Genomic DNA, 22,566 nt, shown 5'->3' on the forward strand with positions numbered 1-22,566 from the left:
CTGCTTCCCACAATGCACTTGGCACCACACGTGCAAGCAGGGGCGTCAGGACGTCCAAGTCCCGGACGCTGTCTGCCAACAGCTTCCTACGTGACCCCTTACCCTCCCTGGGCCTCAGGCTCCTTGTCTGCAAAATAGAAGAGTTTGATAAACAGGAAGGTGCTTCAGAGATTGTGCCATGAATTTCTCTTCCATTATTGTCTGGTCTCTGCAGCTGGGACAGGATACCTCCTCAACCACCCTCCTCAACCCTGGACCTCAGCACAGATCTGGGCACAACCAAAAATGCCTAATGGATACGTGCTGACTGAAAAAAGAAGCCAAGTCATCTACAGGGAAAATAAGTGAGTTACATACCCAAAGGAGGCAACTCCATTCTAGTAACCTTGAGGGCCTACTTTGCCTGGTCGCATGCTGGTGGTTTGAGGGCCAGAGAGAAGAATTAAACACAGCACTGGCCCTCAGGAAAGCCTCTCAGGTACAGAAGGAAGCTGGAAACAATATAATGCTGGTGAGGTTCAATGCCCCTTGCTGTGTGCCAGGACTCTGCTTTGAGCTGAGCAAGTCTCCCTTGGGGAACCCATGTTCTTCAGGGCAGAAGGGCACATAAGTGATTACCATTGAAACCAATGAAGACTAGTGCCATGGGAGCACAAAACGAGAGGGCTGAGAGGGCATTTGAACTGGGCCTTGAAGGATGTGTAGGAGCTCACCAAGGGGAGAGAATGTGGAGAGACCAACCCAGAGCGTCTGGGCAGCAGCAGATGGTTGTGTGTCTGGTGGGGAGTGACTGTGTTGACGGAGGGAGTCTGAGAGCAAAGTTGAGAGCCCCCATCAGGTGGACCTGCCCACTTCCTGGCGCCCACACTTTCCCTGGCCCCGCCTCTGGCTTCCCACCACAGGAGGAGGACAGGAAGTTGGGGTGGTCTGTTTGGCCTTCTTCTAGCACATCTGACGGAGAAGGCAATGGCACCCCACTCCAGTACTCTTGCCTGGAAAATCCCATGGATGGAGGAGCCTGGTAGGCTGCAGTCCATGGGGTTGCTAAGAGTCGGACATGACTGAGCGACTTCACTTCCACTTTTCACTTTCATGCATTGGAGAAGGAAATGGCAACCCACTCCAGTGTTCTTGCCTGGAGAATCCCAGGGACGGGGGAGCCTGGTGGGCTGCCGTCTATGGGGTCGCACAGAGTCGGACACGACTGAAGCGACTTAGCAGCAGCAGCAGCAGCACATCTGAACTGCTTCCTGCAGGAGAGGTCCCTGCAGGGATCAAGACGCCCTCTGGTGGTCATCTGTGGAACTTTCCTCTCAGGATTCTGAGCAGAGGTCAGGCTGGACAACTTTATCACCCTGTCTGTGGTTAAAAGTATCAAACTACCTTAAACTAAAAGAAAGGGGGAAAAAAGCAACAGTTCTTATTTTGGTCAGAATGGACAAGACCTTGGAGGTAAGGCTGGGCAACTAAGACGTTCACCGCTTAAAGTCACAAAGCCAGTGACGATCAGACTAGAGGAGACTCAGAAGGGAGTCTAATCCATTCCTTACCCCCCACGACTCAGTGTCCTGGTTAACATCCTGCCAGGTAACACACAGCTTCTGCTGTGCTGTTTCTTCTCCCTAAGGTGGCCCAGCCACCTATAACAGAAAGGTCTTATTCGTTGTGCCCCTTCACCAGTGTTCACTAATTCCTGCCATGAACAACCGCTGAAGACAGGGTTGTATGGAGTCATGTGGACAGAAATAACATACCCAGAGGCTGTGGTTTCTGACTTCCCTGCTGACACAGGGAAGAAGTTTCCACTTGTGTTGCGTGGCATCAAAACAGAATCAAAACCAATGGGTTGAAGCTCTCGGTGTGGGAGCAACCCTTGTGGTGGCAGCTGGCACCTTGGAAGTAGTGGCCACTGAAGGGAGGAGCCGAAGCTTAATGGAGTTTGCCACCTTGAACATAAGGCACAGTTGGGCAACCTGGTAGAGTGGGAAAAGCACTCAACTCGGCAAACTCAGATTTGAGTGAGGTCCTTCCCAACACTTCCCTTGTCTCTTGTGGCTCAGCTGGAAAAGAATCCACCTGCAGTGCAGGAGACCTGGGTTTGACCCCTGGGTTGGGAAGATCCCCTGGAGAAGGGAAAGGCTACTCCCTCCAGTATTCTGGCCTGGAGAATTCCATGGACTGTATAGCCCAAGGGGTCACAAAGAGTTGGACACGACTGAGTGACTTTCACTTCACATTTCCCAATGCAGCTCAAGTGACTCCACTGAACCAGAATGCCAACGTCCTGAAACAGGGTAGCAGGACTTGGATGGAAGGGCTCTTCCCAAGAGGGAGGCAGGAAGGTCAGAGTCAGGGTAGGAGCCATGACCATGGAAGCAAGAGGCTGGAGTGATGGAAGAGGGGTCATGAGCCGAGGAAAGCCGGCAGCACCCGGGAGTGAGAAAAGGCAGAGCAACAGGTTCTCCCTGAAAGCCTGCAGAAGGAACCAGGCCTGCCAGCTTATTTGGGACACCTGACATCCAGAACTGTAGAAGAGTACACTTGTGCTGTCTTAAGCCCCTGTATTTGTGGTAATTTGGCACAGCCACCAACAGGAAACTAATATTTCTTCAGAGAGGGAAATGTCAACCCACTCCGTGTTCTTGCCTGGAGAATCCCAGGGACAGAGGACCCTGGTGGGCTGCTGTCTATGGGGTCGCACAGAGTTGGACAGGACTGAAGCGACTTAGCAGCCGCAGCAGCAGCAGCAGCAGTATCTCCTGAATCCTACCAAACCCTCTTGTACACATCTAAGCCAGTTCAGAGATGGTTTCAAGGTCATTTGTTTACCCAGACAATCCTTTCAGAACTAGTATCACACCATCAGGACAGTTTCACCCTCTAACACTGCCAGCTCCTTCTTTTGTTTTTTTTTAATCTCCTCCATTCTGTTCCATGGAAACTTCTAAATGGTGGGTCACAGTTGTTTGCTGTTTGGTTGAGAACTGAGGGGATTTGGTGGAAGGAGGAAGGTTTATTTTTAAAAATCACACATACACAGAAGATCAGTCTCTGAGAAGCTGTGAAATCTTGTCCAATTTCAACTTTACTCACAGGGACCTACCCAAGAAAGTATTCAAATGAGCCACTCTTTTTTCTTTTTTTTTTTGATAAAATATACATAACATAAAATTTACCATTTTTGCCATTTTTAAGTGTAGAGTTCAGTGACATTAAGTACATTTACACTGTTGTGTAATCATCACCAGCATCCCTCTCCAGACCTTTCTTGTCATCCCGAAGTGGAACTCCGCCCCAGTTAAACATTAATTTGATGCCCAAAACTCAGCCTCTGTGCACCAGTGCTGAACTGAATCTCGGACAGATTCCTGCATGAAGTAGAAAAGAATAGCTTTATTGCTTTGCCAGGCAAAGGGGGGCACAGAGAGGTGGTAGCCTGAAAACCCATGTGTCCCAACCAGGGAAGATTTGGTGAAGAGTTTGATAGCAGTGGTTCTAGGGTGGGTTTGCTGATAAGGATCAGGGTGTGTGCGAGGCCTTCACTCCTTTAATCTTGCCTTGGTAGTCTCTTTACAAAATTAATTAGGCTGCCTTGGGTGTCAGTTCCAGCCAGTGGAATCTTAGTTGCATCATGCAGCGTAGGGCTCTCTAGTTGTGGCACGTGGGCTCCAGAGCCCATGGGCTCCAGAAACTTGGCACATGGACTTCGTTGCTCAGCGGCCCTTGGGATCTCAGTCCCCTGACCAAGGATCAAACACGCATCCCCTCCATTGGAAAACAGATTCTTAACCACTGGACCACACCAGGAATGTCCCAAAAGATAATTTTCAATGAAATATAAAATCATGGGCTTCCCTGGTGGCTCAGTGGTAAAGAATCTGCCCGCCAATGCAGGAGACACAGGTTTGATCCCTGGTCCAGGAAGATCCTACATGCCTTGGAGCAACTAAGCCTGTGTACCGCAACTACTGAGCTTGTGTTCTAGAAGCCTGGAAGCCAAAACTACTGAAGCCCAAGCACCCTGGAGCCCGCGCTCTGCAACAAGAGAAGCCACTGCAGTGAGAAGCCTTCGCACTGCAACTGCAGAGTAACCCCAGCTCACAGCAACTAGAGAAAAGCCCACCCAGCAATGAAGACTCAGCACAGCCAAAAGTAAATAAAATTACAAAAAAAGAGAGATAAAATCATGAATCTCATGCAGGTATAAAAATGAGCACCTGTTAAAGTTCTTTATCCTACTAATTAATCAATGAGGCAACCAGGCAGACATTAGAGTAGATTTGAAAGAAAATCCAAAGAACAGACAAATTTATAGATCAAGAGTATTGAAATAAATGTGCAGATGTGAGCCAAACTGGTTTTTCCACCAAGAGGGTGGGTGGGGAGAAAGCCAGCCTCTACAGGATAGGACTGAATTTCCATAGCTCTAGATAAGAATCATTTCTGTCTTGCTATCAATTATCTCTACACTTTATAGAGGACTAGGATCAGAAAACTCAGAGGGATGACCTCTAGAGTTTACATAATGCATAGTTTCCCACTGAAACTTTTTTTTTCCTCTATGAGAAGTAGCAGAGCTGAGGAGAAGAAATTAAAAAGAAGAGCAGACCAGGGGACTTCCCTGGTGGTCCAGCAGCTAAGACTCTGCTTGAAATGCAGAGGGCCTGGGTTCAATCCCTGGTCAGGGGACTAGAGCCCACATGCCACAACTAAAGACCCCACATGCCCAAACCATGATGGAAGATTCTACATAGGCAACTAAGACCCGGTGCAGCCAAGTAAACAATAAATTTAAAAAGAAGATGAAGGGGAGCAAATCGGTGGAATTTCTGAGGGAGGAAGGGCCTCAGGAGAGGGGCGGGGGGGGAAGTCCACATATTTCTGAAAGCAACTAGAGCTTCAACTATTAATTTGTTACTTGGGACACTACTGAATTTTGCAGTGCAACTCTGATGTGAAAGAGCTAAGGGTTTGCTTCGGGGGCAACAGGAAGGGGAAGCCACAAAGCAAAGTGGGACCCCAGCGCCGTCATGGGCGGGAGATCCACGGTGTTGGGATGAAGGCAAAGCTGCAGGGGAGTGGTACTCGGGCCACCCAGGCAGTCTGACCAAGGCTGGACCTCTCAGACTAGGTGCCACCGGGGTGTTCTCCATGCCAGAGAGGCCCTGAGGCCTAGGCCTGAATGGAGAGATGTGCACATTCCAGAAATGAGAAGTACAAGGTTACCCCTGAAGGAAGAATTCTGAGATGGAGGGAATTCCTGCCTGTGGACATGGAACAGTTTGGAGTCCCTGTGACCGCTGCTTGGAGAGCACTGCTTGTGATTGCTGCCCTGGCATTCTCCAAAACTGAATGAGGGAAGGAACCACTTCAGCACCCACTGAACTGAAAAGATTCAGAAAGCTAAAGCCTGGCTGGTGCGGCTAAACCCTGCTTCTGCCTCTGTGCACCTTTTTCCTGGGGTCCTCAGTGGAGTCTCCTCTGAAAGTCTGCAGATATTCTCCCCTCTACCACCAGAAGGCGCCCCTCTCCTAATTGTCAAACCAGACAAGACTCGCTTAACAGACTCATTAGAAAGACCCTGATGCTGGGAAAGATTGAAGACCGAAAGAGAAGGGGACGACGGAGTACGAGATGGTTGGATGGCATCACCGATTCAATGCACTTGAGTCTGAGCAAGCTCCAGGAGATGGGAAAGGACAGGAAAGCCTGGCGTGCTGCAGTCCATCGGGTCGCAAAGAGTCGGACGGGACTGAACAACACACAGAGGAGCCTGGCAGAGCCCAAGCCAGCCTGCGCGTAAAAACCATGGGAATTTCTACAGTCTGGGCTAGAGGAGGAGCAGCGGAAAGCAGATACTGGCTGGAGAGCTGAGAACCCAGACAGGGAAAGAAGATTCCCATCTTCTCCAACCCGCCTGACCACGTGCTGCTTTTTTTTTTTTTTTTTCCCCACTTCACACTCATTGGTTAGGGCTTCCCTGATGGTCCGGTGGTTAAAGACTGTGCTTCCAATGCTGGGCACCCGGATTTGATCCCTGGTCAAGGACCTAGTTTGCTCATCCTGCAACTAAGACCGACGCAGCCAAATAAATTAATTAATCTTAAAAAACAAGATCAACCCTTTTCTCCTCCAAAATATGTTTAATAAGCACTTGTCATGTGCTCTGTTCTCTATGCTTGGGGGATACAGAAGTGCACAAAACATATATCTCTGCTCTCCTACAGTTTATTTTCTAGATAGGGAACAGTCATGACAGGAAACATAACACAAATAAATATACAATACAGCAGGTGGTAGCAAGGATTTTGGAGGATAATAATTCAATATTATTGTGTAACTGTGTAACTGAATCACTTTGCTGTACATCAGAAATTAACATAACACTGTAAATCAACAGATAAAAAGCTAAGTCTTACTATATAGCGCAAGGGACTATATTCAATATCCTATAATGAACCATAATGGAAAATAAAATAACATCTCTTGATGAAAAATTTCTAAGCATTTGATGAATCAGGAAGCTACACTTCATAATGGGGAGAAACATCAGTCAATCAAACAGACCCAGAAATGACAGAGATGATGGAATTAGTGGACAAGAGCATGTTAAGTAGAGACTTTTTTTTTCCAATTTGATAAAAAATATAAACCCACATATCCAAGAAACTCAAAGAACCAAAAACACAAGAAATGTGAAGAAAATGACACCAAAGTATATCAAAATTTAAACTAGCAATAAAGAAAAAATCTAAAAGCAGCCATAAGAAGAAAGGGTACATTACAGCTAGAGAAACACATTTTTCATTAATCTCCTTATTGGAATCAGGGTGACCTAGAAGATAGGGGAGAAGCATTTTAAAAGTTCTAAATGTAAAAAAACAAACAAACCACCCATCAATCTAGAATTCTATAGAATCACAAAACAAATACTAAAATTAATGAGTTTAATAATGTTGCAGGATACAATAGAAAACTAAATTATGTAACAGCAATGATTAATCAGATACTGAAAATTTTCAAAATACCATAAAAATATTAACTACTTGGGGAGACATCTGACAAGGACATGTAGGACTTGCACGTTGAAGACTACAGAGAAATGAAAAGAAATCCCAAATAGAGACCTATATTATATTCATGGGTCAAAAGACTCAATACTAGTAAATGTCCATTCTCTGCAAGTTGATCTACAAAATCAACATGATTCAAATCAAAATCTCAGTGGGCTTTTTTGGTGGAACAAGTTGATTCTAAAATTGAGGTGGAGATGCAAAGATGGATAATGGCCAATGTAACATGGAAGAAGAACAAAGATGGAGGACTTAATAATACCTGATTCAAGACTTATTATAAAGCTCAAATAATCAAAGCAATGTGTTGGGCTTCCCTGATGGTCCAGTGGCCAAGACTCTGAACTCCTAGTGCAGGGGACATGGGTTTGATCCCTGGTCAAGGAACTAGATCCCACATGCAGGAACTGAAAAGGTCCCACATGGCTGCAAGAAAGACCCAGTGCAGCAATATAAATAAATACTTAAAAGAAATGTATTATCAGTACAAATGTATCAAACATACAAATAGGTCTTTGGAACAGAATATAAAGTCAAGAAATAGACTTGTATTTATATGGTCAGTTGGTTTTTTAACAAAGATGCAAAGGCAATTCCCTGAAGAAAGGCTTGTTTTTCAATTCCTTAAATAGGTCAATGGAACAGAATAGAGTGTTCAGAAATAGATGTACACATATATGGTCAATTGATTTTCAACAAAGGTACAAAGGCAATTCAGTGCAGAAAGAAAGAATAGTCTTTAAAAAAAAAATAGTGCTGAAATCATGGGACATCCCCAGGCAAACAAAACAGAACAACTGAAAACCAAAACAGACCAAGCAAAACCAAACACTCAAAATGAACCATGGAACTAAATAGAAAATTCAATATTATACAACTTCTAGACAAAAACACAGGAGAAAATCTCTCTGACCTTAGATTTAGCCAAGATTTCTTAGATACTACATTAAAAGCACTATCCTAAAAGAAAAAAAATCAATAAATTAAACTTCGCCAAGATTAGAAACATCTCTTCATTGAAGATAGGACACCATTAAGAGAATAAAAAGATAAGCCAGAGACTGGAAAATATGTGAAAATCATATATCTCTTAAAAACCTGAACTCTGAAAACTTACTAAGAAAACAAATAATCCAATTAAAAAATGGGGAAAATATTTGGACACTTCACCAAAGAAGATATAGTTAGTCAGTTAGTCAGTTCAGTCGTTCAGTCGTGTCCGACTCTTTGCGACCCCATGAATCGCAGCACGCCAGGCCTCCCTGTCTATCACCAACTCCCGGAGTTTACTCAAACTCATTCCCATCGAGTCAGTGATGCCATCCAGCCATCTCATCCTCTGTTGTCCCCTTCTCCTCCTGCCCCCAATCCCTCCCAGCATCAGGGTCTTTTCCAATGAGTCAACTCTTCGCATGAGATGGCCAAAGTATTGGAGTTTCAGCTTCAGCATCAGTCCTTCCAATGAACACCCAGGATTGATCTCCTTTAGGATGGACTGGTTGGATCTCCTTGCAGTCCAAGGAACTCTCAAGAGTCTTCTCCAACACCACAGTTCAAAAGCATCAATTCTTCGGCGCTCAGCTTTCTTGACAGTCCAACTCTCACATCCATACATGACCACTGGAAAAATCATAGCCTTGACCAGATGGAACTTTGTTGGCAAAGTAATGTCTCTGCTTTTTAATATGCTGTCTAGGTTGGTCATAACTTTCCTTCCAAGGAGTAAGCGTCTTTTAATTTCATGGTTGCAGTCACCATCCGCAGTGATTTTAGAGCCCCCAAAAATAAAGTCTGACACTGTTTCTACTGTCTCCCCATCTATTTACCATGAGGTGATAGGACCAGATGCCTTGATCTTAGTTTTCTGAATGTTAAGCTTTAAGCCAACTTTTTCACTCTCCTCTTTCACTTTCATCAAGAGGCTTTTCAGTTCCTCTTCACTCTCTGCCATAAGGGTGGTGTCATCTGCATATCTTAGGTTATTGATATTTCTCTCGGCAATCTTGATTCCAGCTTGTGCTTCTTCCAGCCCAGCGTTTCTCATGATGTACTCTGCATATAAGTTAAATAGGCAGGGTAACAATATACAGCCTTGACGTACTCCTTTTCCTATTTGGAACCAGTCTGTTGTTCCATGTCCAGTTCTAACTGTTGCTTCCTGACCTGCATACAGGTTTCTCAAGAGGCAGGTCAGGTGGTCTGATATTCCCATCTCTTTCAGAATTTTCCACAGTTTATTGTGATCCACAGAGTCGAAGGCTTTGGTGTAGTCAATAAAGCAGAAATAGATGTTTTTCTGGAACTCTCTTGCTTTTACGATGATCCAGTGTTTGCAAATTGCAACTGAGTCATTGAAAGCATCTCCAGCATAACGTTGGTTTTGTTGTTTAGTCGCTAAGTCATGTTCAACTCTTTTGCGACCCCATGGACTGTAGCCCGCCAGGGTCCTCTGTCCATGGAATTTTCCAGGCAAGAATACTGGAGTGGGTTGCCATTTCCTACTTCAGGGGATCTTCCTGACCCAAGGATCAAACCCGAATCTCCTGCTTTGCGGGCAGATTCTTTACTGCTGAGCCACTAGGGAAGTCCATTTAGTGGTTAGGAGAATACAAATTGAAATCTCAGTCTACACACTTGTTAGAATGACAGCAATAAAGAGACTCACCATTCAAGTCTCTGTGAGCATGTGAGTGATCTTTTACATTCTGGTAGGAACTTAAAATGAAGCAACCACTCCACGGAAAATACTTTGGTAGTTTTTGAAAAAGTTATGAGACCCACTTCCGCCACAGATCCCCTATTTATTTACCCAAGAGAAATGAAAGCACATGGCCAGGTGAAGATTTGTACACAAGCACTCAGAGATGCTTTATTTGGGAATCAAAAACTGGGAGCAATTCAAATGTTCATCCACAGGCAAATGGATAAACAACTTGCAGTACATTCATACAATGGAAAATATTAATCTAAGCAATAAACAGAAGTGCCTTGTTGATCCACGCTACAACAAGGATGAATCTCAGAATAATTGTGCTGAGTGACTCTGGACAAAAAGGCATGTGTACTGTATGAGTTCATCTATGCATAACAATTCCCCCACCCCAAACTGCAAGCTAATTTATAGTGACAGAAAATGTATCAGGAGTTGTTGTGTGTGGGGGATGGGGGGAGAAGTGGGAAGAAGGGATGACAAAAAGGACATGCAAAAATTTGGGGGAGGTGATAAATATGTTCATTATATTGACTGTGTTGTTGGTGTATGGGATATATATTTTTGTACACATCAAAACTTAACAAACTGTACTTTTTTTTTTTTTTTTTTTTGGCCATGCCACTGGCTTGTGGAATGTTAGTTCCCCATCTCGGGATTGGACCTGGGCTCTGGCAATGAAAGAGCTGAGTCCTAACCACTGAATCATCAGGGAATTCCCAAAAGTGTATACTTTAGATATGTGCTGTTTCTTTTATGTCACCATACCTTGAAACGCTGTTGAAAAAAAGGTCTGGGGAGAAGGCCGAGTGTCAGAACATGAAGGACTTTGAGAGTCAGACTGAGGGACGTGGGTGACCCTGGAGTGATGGACAGCCCTGGGCTGCTTCAGATAGAATTTAGTCTTGAGGAGTCAACCCTTGTGGGCAGGGCCAGAAATAGCCCAGAGGGGCAAAGTCAGGGCAAGAGATTCTTTTTTTTCCCCTAATTAATTTGGCTGTGCCAGGTCTTAGTTGCGGCATGTGGGTTCTTGTTCCCTGACCAGGGATCAAACCCGGGCCGCCTGCATTGTGAGCGCAGTCTTTACCACTGGACCACCAGGGAAGTCCCAGGAGATTCTTGTGATGGCTCCACCAGACGGGTGGGGTTGTATTCTAGAGATGAAGGAAGGAAAAGCAACTGGATCAATGATGACTTAAGACCTATTCCCTGGCTCCCAGGGGAGTCATTTAATAAACCAAATCTGGGGCAAGGAGTGCCTTTAGGGCTTGAAAAAAAAAAAAAATCCTGCATGCCTGCTTCTTTCTTGTTTCTCCCTTGTGGATGGGGTCTGGTGACCGCAGCTCTTTCTGCTGACCACGGCTGGGCTTACTGCCTGTCAGAGAGCCACTCACTCAGCCGCAGCTCACCCGGCAGGAAGGGGCCCGACCAGCTAAGGCCCTCTTCCTACTGATCTTCCAGGCTTCTCCTGTGCCCAAGCCAGGCACTGATTTCTCCCTCAAGTCCCGGTCCCCCTTGGGTCTGACCTCCATCTTTCCAGCTTTCATGTAAGCCACGCATTCTCATCTCTGCCCTGTGTCTTGCTTGAATGAATCTGGGGTCGCTGCCCAGACATCTAGCCCCCTCCTCACTGCCCAAGGACCCACCTCAGTTTACTCCCGAAATGCCACAGCTGTCACTGTCCCCTGATTAATGGGTGACCCCATCAGGTGACAGAAATCTAAATATAGCTGTGGCTGCCTGCCTGGCTGGCTCACTTCCTGTATGTGTTCAGGGCAAAAGACCAAGATGTGTGCCTTCCCCAAGCCTGCAGATCCAGACGCTTGCTGCTGAGAGAATACTCAGGGCACAGGTTTGCAATCTGATGACAAAGAGAGAAAGAGCAGGTGTACGTGTGGAAGACAACACAGTCCAGGGAAAGATGGGGGCCAAACCCAAGGCTAGAGGTAAGGTTTGGAACCTTGTAGAGTGATTGACATCCCTGAAGGATGGATTTCTACAAGGTTTATCCTTCCTTGTGGGGAATCTGCTGGAGCTTTTGATTGAGATCTTAAATGAGTGTCTGAACACCCTCCCCACATTGGGTATTTCATTCTTTTATCTAGTTATCCTTGCAGCAGATATTCATTGAAGCCTCTTTACTGAAACTCTGGTTGTAGATCTACATCCTGCTTTTAAAGAGTGTGCTTAGTCACTTCAGTCATGTCTGACTCTTTGCGACCTCATGAACTGTAGCCCACCAGACTCCTCTGTCCATGGGATTCTCCAGGCAAGAATGCTGGAGTGGGTTGCCATGCCCTCCCCTAGGGGATCTTCTCGACCCAGGGATCGAACCCTAGTCTCTTGCATCTCATGTATTGGCATGTGGATTCTTTACCCACTGAGCTACCTGGGAAGCCCTTTGAGGAGTGGAGATCAAAGAACAAAACCAGAAATAACAGCCACTGTAATAAGGGCACTAAGAGGGCTGGTCTTCAGCCCAGATCTGGGAGGGGATGAGTCAAGGAAGGTTTGGTGGAAGAGATTCTATTCAGACTCAACCCAGAGAGTTAGAAGAAATAAACAGAGAGATGTGTCAAGTGGGACTGATGACCTTGGAGATATTTGCAAAGAACTATAAGTAGTTTGTCTATTGGGTGCTTGGTGAGATGGGATGTGGTGTCTAGAGGAGGTGAGGCGAAGCTGGGATCCTCTTCTTGGAGGCCCTGTGTGCCCAGCTGAGAAATCTGGGTTGTGTCCAACCAGCCGCAGAGAGCCACCCAAGCTTTTAGGCATGTTGGAAGGATCATTCAGAGCCAGAGTGAAATGGAGGTAAGCAAGATGGGAGGTGGGGGAATCCACAAGGAGATGATGCAGGTGTCCCAGGTGGTCAGCAGTGTGAGGCCTGAGCGGGGTACTTCTGGTGAGAACAAGAGGAGAGAGTCTGAGACAGGAAGGAGGTGGAATTTGATCTGGCCACCAGACCTCGGCCTGAGGAAGAGCAGGTGTGATCACCCCCATTTTATAGGCAGGAGATTGATGGCCCACCGTCAAATATGTTTGAACACGTTTTGGAGCGCGGGGCACCTACTTTGGGTCTGATATTGTGCTGATGGATTAAGAGTGGTCCTGGATCCATTGAGAAATTTGCTCTCACCAAATGATTTTCAGATTTAGGTGATTCTACCATTGACAACAGAGCTTCCCTGTGGGGAAGCTAAACAACATTTTTTTGAACACATGCTACTGATTATTCTAGTTACTTACTGTATTTATAATTACTCACACTGCTGCTATAATTTTCTCAAAACTGACTATATGCTCAGGGTCAAAAGCATTAATTAGTGTGGATGTAAACATGTAGTTCAAACATTCTTTTTGATCATCTCTCTCTCTCCTGTTCTGTTGCTCATTTGCCAGATTTTTATCAAATCTGACTAGTTCATCATTGTTTTCATATCATACATGGCTGTAGAAGGACTTCTACCAGAAATAAGAGAGGTGTCAGGTCTGCTGTCTCCTTGTTTGGGTCGTGTACTCATTTTACTGGTTTATCTTCAATCTGTGTATCTGTGCAAGGCGTGTGTCCAGTCTTGGAGGGTTGGTTTAGTGCAAACTGGATAATATCATCAGAAAATCTGTTTCACTGGGCCCACTTAAGCTGCAGCACAACACAATAGGCTGAAAGCAAAGATCGCAGTTGCCACTGTGCCCCTGTCCCCCTGCTCCAGAGCAGCTGCGGGTGGGCCTCCCCCTCTTCTCTCAGGACACCTGGTGCATCCTGATAGCGGGACTTTGGGAGACCTGATCTGCTCACCAGGAGGCCAGGGCCCAGCTGCATGATGTATTAGCCATGTGTAATGTATTTCAAGCTTTTTAGGCTTTATACAAAGTCACACTCAGATTAGCTTGCAGATCCCTGGAAAGAGAAGCCACTGTGTCCTCATACTGTTTTGTTTTGTTTTTTTATTTCATCTACTTGTTTATTTATTTTTGGCTATGCTGGGTCTCTAGCTGTGGTGAGTAGGGGCTACTCTCTAGTGGCCATGAGCGGGGTTCTCATCTCAGTGGCTTCTCTTGTTGTGGAGCAGGGACTCTAGGGCCCACAGGTTCCAGTATTTGTGGCACTTGGGCTCAATAGTTGTGGTTCCCAAGCTCTAGAGCGCTGGCTCAGTAGCTGGGCTGCAGGGGCTTGGTTGCTCCATGGCCTGTGGGATCTTCTGGGACCAGGGATGAACCTGTGTCTCCTGCACTGGGAGATGGATTCTTTATCACTGGGCCACCAGGCAAGCCCCTCATGCTGTTTTTTTAAAGAAGCACTTGTCACTGGTGAAATTGCCTTTTAGTTTATTTGTTTGTTGTCTATTATGTCTGCTCTGCTAGACAGTAAGCTTTGTGAGAGCAGGAATGATGTCTCTTTCACTGGGGTATTCTCAGTACCTAAAACAGTTTGGTGGGTGGTAGTCACTCTCTGGGGCTTCCCTGGTAGCTCAAACGGTAAAGAATCTGCCTGCAGTGCAAGAGACCTGGGTTAGATCCGTGGGTCTGGATGATCATCGGGAGAAGGGAATGGCAACCCACTCCAGTATTCTTGCCTGGAGAATCCCATGGACAGAGGAGCCTGGTGGGCTATATGGGGTCGCATGGGGTCGCAAAGGCTTGAACACAACTGAGCAACTAACACTTTTACTTACAGTCACTCTTTCCATATTGGATGGATGGATGAGTGAATGGATTAATGCAGTGGTCCCCAACCATTTTGGCTTCAGGGACTGGTTTAGTGGAAGACAATTTTTCCATGGGGTAGAGTGGGGGGTGGTTTCAGTTCTGTCGAGTGCTCACTTCCTGCTGTGCAGGCTGGGGCGGGGGTGGTTTCTGGACCGAGTCATACACATCAGATTCCCATGTCACCCCCTCCCAAAGTCTAGAGTTACACCTATGCTGGAGAATTGATTTACATTTGTCCCCTGCATGACTGAAAAAACAGCCAGAGTCATCTCACCTCATTACTTAATAATTATCTGAGAGTTCTAACCAATGCAATGAGACAAAAAAAAAAAAAAAAAAAAAAGACACAAAAGATACAGTTGCTAGTAGTTGTTGAGTTGGTCAAAATGTTTGTTTGGATTTTTCCATAAGATGTTATGGAAAAACCAGAAAGAACTTTTTGGCCAACCCAATAAAATCGAAAGAAATGATTGGTCACAAGGGTGTTTGAGGGGAGACTGAAAAGGAAACATATTTTTGCCAAAATTATTTGAGAAGGCAGGTGTTTTGCTGGTTATTGCCATCTTAGAACGAGAAGGAAGAGAAAAAGTTAGCATTGTTGGGGATTAGTCAAGCATCAACAAAGATCTAATTTATGATTAAACTATACATGCTTGCTTCCTTGTCATTATCATAACAGTTCTTTTCAATGTATTTACTGGAACTGAGAAAGAAGGAACTAAAGATGTTCCATAAGATAGTCATCTATTAGAGGACAAGAGGCTTTTTGTTTTTGTTTAATCTCACAGGAATCTAACCTTTAACCATAAGGCCCGGGATAAGCAGAAAACTTGTAAACTGTGTTTATCATGAGAGATCGTATTTGTTCATTTGGGCCACAAAATACCCCTGATATAGGACATTGAATTTGCTTACTTAATCCAAAAGTTAACTCAGTGGTTTTATGATATTAATGTGCCACTTTATAAATGAAGTAATTTGGGTTGCATACACATGGATTGGCTCAAAGAGTTGCTGGGAGGTCTGGAGAACCAGGTTGGAGGTTATGTGCTGAGACCCACAACCAAAATTACGGCACACAACCAGTCTGGAGAGGACACCTCTGCTGCTGTCCGAGAGCTAACTGCGGTGACATTGCTGATGGCACTGGGAACTGGAGGCTACCACTGGTATGGCTGCCACCGTGATGCCAGGAGCCGGATGTTGCTGTCACCCCCTCTACCACTGTCAGTGATGATGCTCCACCATCTCTCTTTATTCCTTAGCTCCTGATTTGATATTCTGGACAGTGCACTGGTTGGCTGTACCTAGATCATGTGCTCAGGCCCATCCTCAAAGGAGACTAAGAGAGTAAGTGTCTGGAAAATTTCGGCTTCTATGCTGGGAGGAGGCATATATCACTCACTAAGACTGTTAAGGTCGGGGAGAGGGCTTCCACCTGTAGGAATGGGGTTCTGATATGGGAAAGGGGCTCAGATTCTGAGCAGTCATTTATTTATTTATTTTTTAACAATAAAGTTATTTATTTATTTATGGCTGTGCTGGGTCTTCGTTGCTGCCCGCAGGCTTTCTCTAGTTGTGGCAAGTGGAGGCTGCTCTCTAGCTTTGGTGCATGGGCTTCTCGTTGTGATGGCTTCTCTTCTTGCAGAGCACAGGCTTAGTTGCCCTGTGGTATGTGGAATCTTCCTGGATCAGGGACTGAACCCATGTCCCCTGAGTTGGCAGGCAGATTTTTTACCATTGGACCACCAAGGGAGTCCCTGAGCAGTCATTTAAAAATATAAAGTCATCATAACAGGATAACTTTAGCTCTACTCTTTGCACATTGTGAGAACATCACCTTCTTTTATTGATTGTACTCATTTTTGATGCGTGACCATGGGCGAGTTTGCAACACCGCCACACTATTCTGCTTCAATTTCCTAGCACCTTCATCTTTCTGCTTTCTGATATACTATCTCATGTTTCTCTCAAATCTGTAGCATCTCCTCCTCAGCCTAATTGTGTCTCTTTTTAGTGATCGCTTGGGAAGACAGACATGTTAGAGGAGCTCTATCCGACTTCCCTGGTAGCTCAGTTGGTAAAGAATCTGCCTGCAATGCAAGAAACCCTGGTTCAAGTCCTGGGTCGAGAAGATCCCCTGGAGAGGGGATAGGCTACCCACTACAGTATTCTTGGGCTTCCCTTGTGGGTCAGCTGGTAAGGAATCTGCCTACAATGTGTGAGACCTGGGTTCGATCCCTGGGTTGGGATGATCCCCTGGAGAAGGAAAAGGCTACCCACTCCAGTATTCTGGCCTGGAGAATTCCGTGAACTGTACAGTCCATGGGATCGCAGAGAGTCGGACACAACTCAGGGCCTTTCACTTTCACTTTCATCGTCTCTTCCCACCAACCCAACCCATTCTCCTTGTCTTCTGGATCCTACCCCCTCTCACCTACTCAGCTCCTTCCCTCCTTCACCCCTTTTCAGTCTAGAAGATCATCCCTACTGGCATGGAAATATGTGTTCACATCCCCTATCTTCAGAATCATGCTTTCTAAGCAAAACCAAAACCTGCTCCAAGCCCATGTCCCCCTCCACCTCTTGCTTCATATCTTTTTCTTAAACAAACCTCAGCATCAGAATTGTCTATCTTTGCTCTCATTCTTCCTCAAATCCATTTTTTCCACAAGCAACTTCAGTTAGGTTCTTGTCCTCACTATTTTATTAATATCAAGGTCACCAATGATCTACTTCTTGGGTCAAAGCCCATGTTTGTTGGATTTTTCTGTTGTCATCTTATTGAACTTCAAAGCAGCACGTGATAGTGTTTAACACTATATTTTTTGAAATGCTTTCTTCTTGAGCTTCCAGGACTTCACACTGGTTTTTCCCCACTTTCTCAACCGACTTTGTTTCACCAGAATTCCTCTCCTTAAGAGTTTCCTCTCCTCCATCTAATTCTTTCCCTCAGTGATTTTTCCAGCCTCTACCTATCATTTTTTAAAGCTCAAGAATATTTATAGGAATTCAAACATATACAGCATCCAACAAGATAAAATTAATAGTGTCCAATAAAAAATTATCAACATGCAAATAAGCAAGATATTATGATCTATAAAAAGTAGGAAAAAAATTAGTTAGTGAAAACCAATCCAGATGGGACACAGAAGATAGAATTAGTAAACCAAGAATGTAGACAATTCTTCTTAAACTTATGGAATGTAGCTATATTCCCTAAGTTTAAGAAGCTGGAGTAAATATTGCACATTTTAAATAAAGACCAAAGATGTTTAAAAAGACCCAGCTGGACATCCACGGATGAAAACTGTAGCATGAAATGACACTAATGAGATGACACCTTTCAGTTTTTGCCTGAACCTATTTTTTATTCCTCCACGAATTTTATCATTTTCCACTTAAATTGTTATTTTGAAAAATTTCAAGCTTAATTAAAAGTCAGAAGAAAAGTAACTATGAACTCTTCCATGAAGTCCATCAGTTGCTAACATTTCCCCAACATCTGTGTGTGAACTCTGTCTTCCTCTCCCCCTCCTTTCTCCCCCGTCCCACTCACTTAATTTTTTGCTGAACCATTTACAAGCAAGTTTCAATCAATGTAAGACTTATCCCTTAAATATTTTTGCATGTATATACCCAAAGATTGGAATAAAGATCTTCCTAAGTAACTATAGTACTATCATGACATCTAAAACAATTAAGAATAAATTAATGTCACCTAATAAGCTGTGCCTATTTAAATTTCTCCAAATTTCTAATATATGACTTCTATGGGCATTTTTTTTCTTTAAATCCAAGATCCAATCAAAATGTATTTATTATATGTGGTCATTAATATCTAGTCTCTTTTATTGTAGAACAGATGACCCCCTCCCCTGCCATCCCCCTCCTTCCCACTAATGTTGGTTTTTGGAAGAGCTGTCTCTTATAGAATGCATTCTAGATCAGTATTTCTCAACTAGGGTGATTTTTTACCTCCAGGGTAAATTTGACAATATTTGAAGCCATTTTTGGTTGTCACAACTTGAGAGGTGTATCTTAATCCCTTTGGACTGCTATATAACAAAATAACATAGACTGAGTCGTTTGTAAACAATAGAACTTTATTTTTCACAGTTCTAGAGGCTGGGAATTTCAAGATCAAGATGCCAGAAGGTTCAATGTCTGGTGAAGGCCCACTTCCTGGTTCATGGACTTTTTTGTTTGTTTGTTTTGCTATAATCTCAAATGGTGAAAGGAGGGAGGGAGCTTTCTTGGACCTCTTTTGTCGTTTTTGTTGTTCATTGCTAAGCTGTGTCTGACTCTTTGCAACCCAATGGACTGCAACATGCCAGGATGCCCTGTCCTTCACTATCTCCTGGAGTTTGCTCAAAATCATATCCATTGAGTTGGTGATGCTATCTAACCATTTCATCCTCTACAGCCCCCTTTTCCTTTTGCCTTCACTCTTTCCTCGAGTGTGTGCATGTCTACTAAGTCGCGTCAGTCATGTCAGACTCTTTGCAACCCTATGGGCTCCTCTGACCATGGAATTCTTCAGGCAAGAATACTGGAGTGGGTTGCCATGCCCTCCTCCAAGGATCTTCACGACACAGGGATCAAACCCGCATCTCCTGTTCTCCTGCATTGGCAGGTGGATTCTTTACCACTGAGCCACCAGGGGACACCCTCTTTCCAAGCATCAGTATCTTTTCCAATGAGTTGGCTCTTCACATCAAGTGGCCAAAGGATTGGAGCTTCAGCTTCAGCAGCAGTCCTTCCAATGAATATTCAAGGTTGATTTCTTGTAGGATTGATTGGTTTAATCTCCTTGCATTCCAAGGTACTCTCAAGAGTCTTCTCCAGCGCCACAATTTGAAAGCATCAATTCTTTGAGGCTCAGCCTTCTTTATGGTCCAACTCTCACATCATGACTATTGGAGAAACCATAGCTTTAATAAGGATATTATTCCCATTCATGAGCCTCTGCTCTCACAATCTAATCAGCTTCCAGGGGTCCCACCTACTAATAGTATCACCTTGGGGATTAAGATATCAACATATGAACTTTGGAGGGACACAAACATTCAATATATAGCAAGGTGCTACTGGCGTGTAGTGGGTAGAGACCAGGGATGTGTCTAAACATCTTTCAGTGCACACAGCAGTACCCACAATAAAGAATTAACCAGCCCAAATATCAGTGATGTTAAGGTTGAGAAACTACCCTAGAGTTATCTGATTGCTTACTTATGATTAGATTCAGATTTGACATTTTTTTTGGTGAGAAACCTAAACAGGCGCTATTGTGGCTTTTTAGTAAATCTCATCAGGAGGCTTCTCCTGTCACATTGTCCCTCTTGGTGTTCTTAAGTCTGATCACTTGGTTAGCGTGGAGACTGCTGGGTCTCTCCACTGAAAAGCTGCATTTCCTGCTTTGTAGTTAGTGAGTAATCTCTGACGTGATACTTGGAGATCTTGCGAATATTCTATTGCCTCCAAATATTTTATCCAATAATTTACTATCCATTGATAATCCTTGCCGAAACCAATTAGTACACCAGGGGTTGCAGAATGGTTGTTTTTTTCTAGTCTATTTTTCCTTCTATCATTATTAGCTGGGTTTCTTCTGTAAAGAAGAGCTCTTCGTTTCTACTTTTCTTTTTCATTTAACTATACTATAGATTAACAGTAATGTTAATTTAACATATTATAAACCATTATCATTGTTACACATTTTGATACTCAAATTGCTACTAATTTGGCCAATGGGAGTCAAGTTAAGCTGTCTCCTGTGTCCTTTTGACATTCCCCTTAGTCTTTGAGCTTTCTTTAATCTTTTTTAAAAAGATGCTTTATTATTTTTATTTTTCATGGTTATTGACTACATTCCCCCCACTGTACATTTCATACCCATGACCCATTTACTTTGCAACTGGAAGTTTGTACCTCTTAATCTTTCTCATCTATTTCTTTCCTCCCCTCACCCTTTCTTCAGCCTTTTTGGTCTTCTTTGCTTTCTGGCACAAAATATATCCCAGGCTCATATTCTACTTTCCCTGCCCTGGAATCATTCATTTCTCCAATTTCTCCAAATGTCCCTCCCCTCCCCCCTCCCCCCTCCCCCTCTCCCCTCCCCCCTCCTCCCCCAGTTCCTGCTGCTTAGTTCCAGTGGTTGAAGCCATTTTCCCTGCAGTGGAAAGACGGAATCTTGTCCACTGGACTGCCAGGGAATTCCCAAGGGGGATAGTGTTTAGAAACCAAGAACTGGGTGTTAGATATGTTCATTGCTACAAGAGTATCATTGCTTCTAACATCTTTCAGTTGACTGAGAAAAAATCATGAACTCTTAAAAAACACATACATTAAAAAAATTCTAATACGAAATCAAATTCAACAAATACTACTAGATTTTTGTTCTTCTATATTTGTACCTTATTTCTCACATGGTCAGAATCCTGGTTCTCAATAAAATCAATATATTTGTGCATTTGCTCTGTCCTATAACATATTCAAATAGTTTGAGGACTTGTCTCAATAGTGATTTTTGTTAGTCTGTGGTTTATCATTTCCTTTTGTGAAAAAATGAATACATATAGAAACATTTTCAGAATAGCAAAACAAAGGTCTCTGAAAATCTAGTCTTCCATAAAAGCAACAAAAATGCAGGCAAAAAAGGTCAAAGCCAACTTTTTCAGAACTCTGGAAATTAACCACAGGCTTGCTAAAATTCAAGAAGGATTTATTCAAGAAAAACTGCTAAAACTCGGTAAGAACAAAAAACTTTCTGACATTTTAATTTACTCTATTCTCCTTCCCTTCTCCTTAGCTTTGTGGTAGACATGAAACTAGCAGTTATGAAAACAAGCAGCCTAGAAGACCCTGGAGGGGATGGAGTAAGTTTGAATCTCCCTGCAAAATCCCCAACTCAGAGAACTGTCTCTATTTGGTCTGTCTGGTAGCTCTCTAAGAATCTCCACTCTTAGGGCTTGTTTTCATTAGAGCTGACTCAGAGCTCACTCATTGCAAACAGCCCTATCCCCAGGGGAAAGTCAGCTGTAATTGTTTAATAACGTCACAGCTGCCACAAGTGGTAATACCACTTGGGACTAACAAGAGGCTGACCAAAAACTTGAAAGGAAAATCTGGGGAATGAGACACCCATAAAAGATTTTGATCATATCTGACTTATTCTTGGAACCTTAGAAGGATATATGCTTGTGTAGGGCTGTGCACATGTCTAAGAAAGATCTGAGAGGCCTCAGTCTCTCACTTCTGGCCAGCCTTGAGGCTTTGCACAAGCAGGAAGTTAAGGATAAGGCAGAGTTATAAACTGCCTACTGGAGCATTGAAGTCATGACGGAACACACACAAACAGCCCCTTGGCAATGGCTGGGGACTCTTTGTCTAATCATTAGCTGATTGTTAAAATAATTGGGTGGAGACTTCAGTGACTGTGTAGACCCAAAATACAGACTTCATAGAATTAGCCCAGGAAAATCATTAAACAAACTAACCGCAATGGTGTCAACAACAAACTGGAACAACAACAAATCCTGGGGAAATGGGAGTATAATTTCCAGAATCACCACATTATATTTTCAAGAAAAAAATTATGATTCACAATGAGGAATCATTCATTTCTGGACATAAAAGAATGCCCTATATATAGGGGGGGAAAGGAGCAGTCAATAGGAGCTGTCCCTGGGGAAGTCTAGACATTAGACTTATTAGATAAAGACTTTAAATCTGCTATTATAAATGTGTTCAGATAACTATAGGAAACTATATTTGGGACTTCCCTAGTGGTCAGGTGGTCAGATGGTTAAGACTCCATGCTCCCAATGCAGGGGACATGGGTTCGATCCCTGGTTAGGGAACTAAGATCCCATATACTGCATGGCTCAGCCAAAAAAAAAAAAAAAAAAAGGGAAACCATACCTAAAACACTAAAGTATGAGAACAATGCTGTACCAAATAGAGACTATCAATAAAGAAATGGAAATTATAAAAAGGGACTAAGTAGAAATTTAGGAATCAAAAAGTATAATATCTGAAATGAAAAATTCACTAGAGGGGCAAAACAGAAGATTT

The 22,566-nt window shown here is 43.8% G+C and overlaps 1 long non-coding RNA gene across 1 annotated transcript in view; it reads left to right on the forward strand.

Moving 5' to 3' along the window:
• The first annotated feature begins 318 nt into the window (after window positions 1-318).
• LOC136150020 (uncharacterized) overlaps window positions 319-22,566 on the forward strand; it is a 30,207-nt gene continuing 7,959 nt past the window's right edge. Inside the window, exons 1-2 of the long non-coding RNA XR_010659735.1 lie at window positions 319-344; window positions 21,302-21,368. This is a non-coding gene — a long non-coding RNA (uncharacterized lncRNA). The remainder of the gene's footprint in view (window positions 345-21,301; window positions 21,369-22,566) is intronic.

This window comes from Muntiacus reevesi, chromosome 18 (genome assembly GCF_963930625.1).
Source record: "Muntiacus reevesi chromosome 18, mMunRee1.1, whole genome shotgun sequence".
Classification (NCBI taxonomy): Eukaryota; Metazoa; Chordata; class Mammalia; order Artiodactyla; family Cervidae; genus Muntiacus; species Muntiacus reevesi.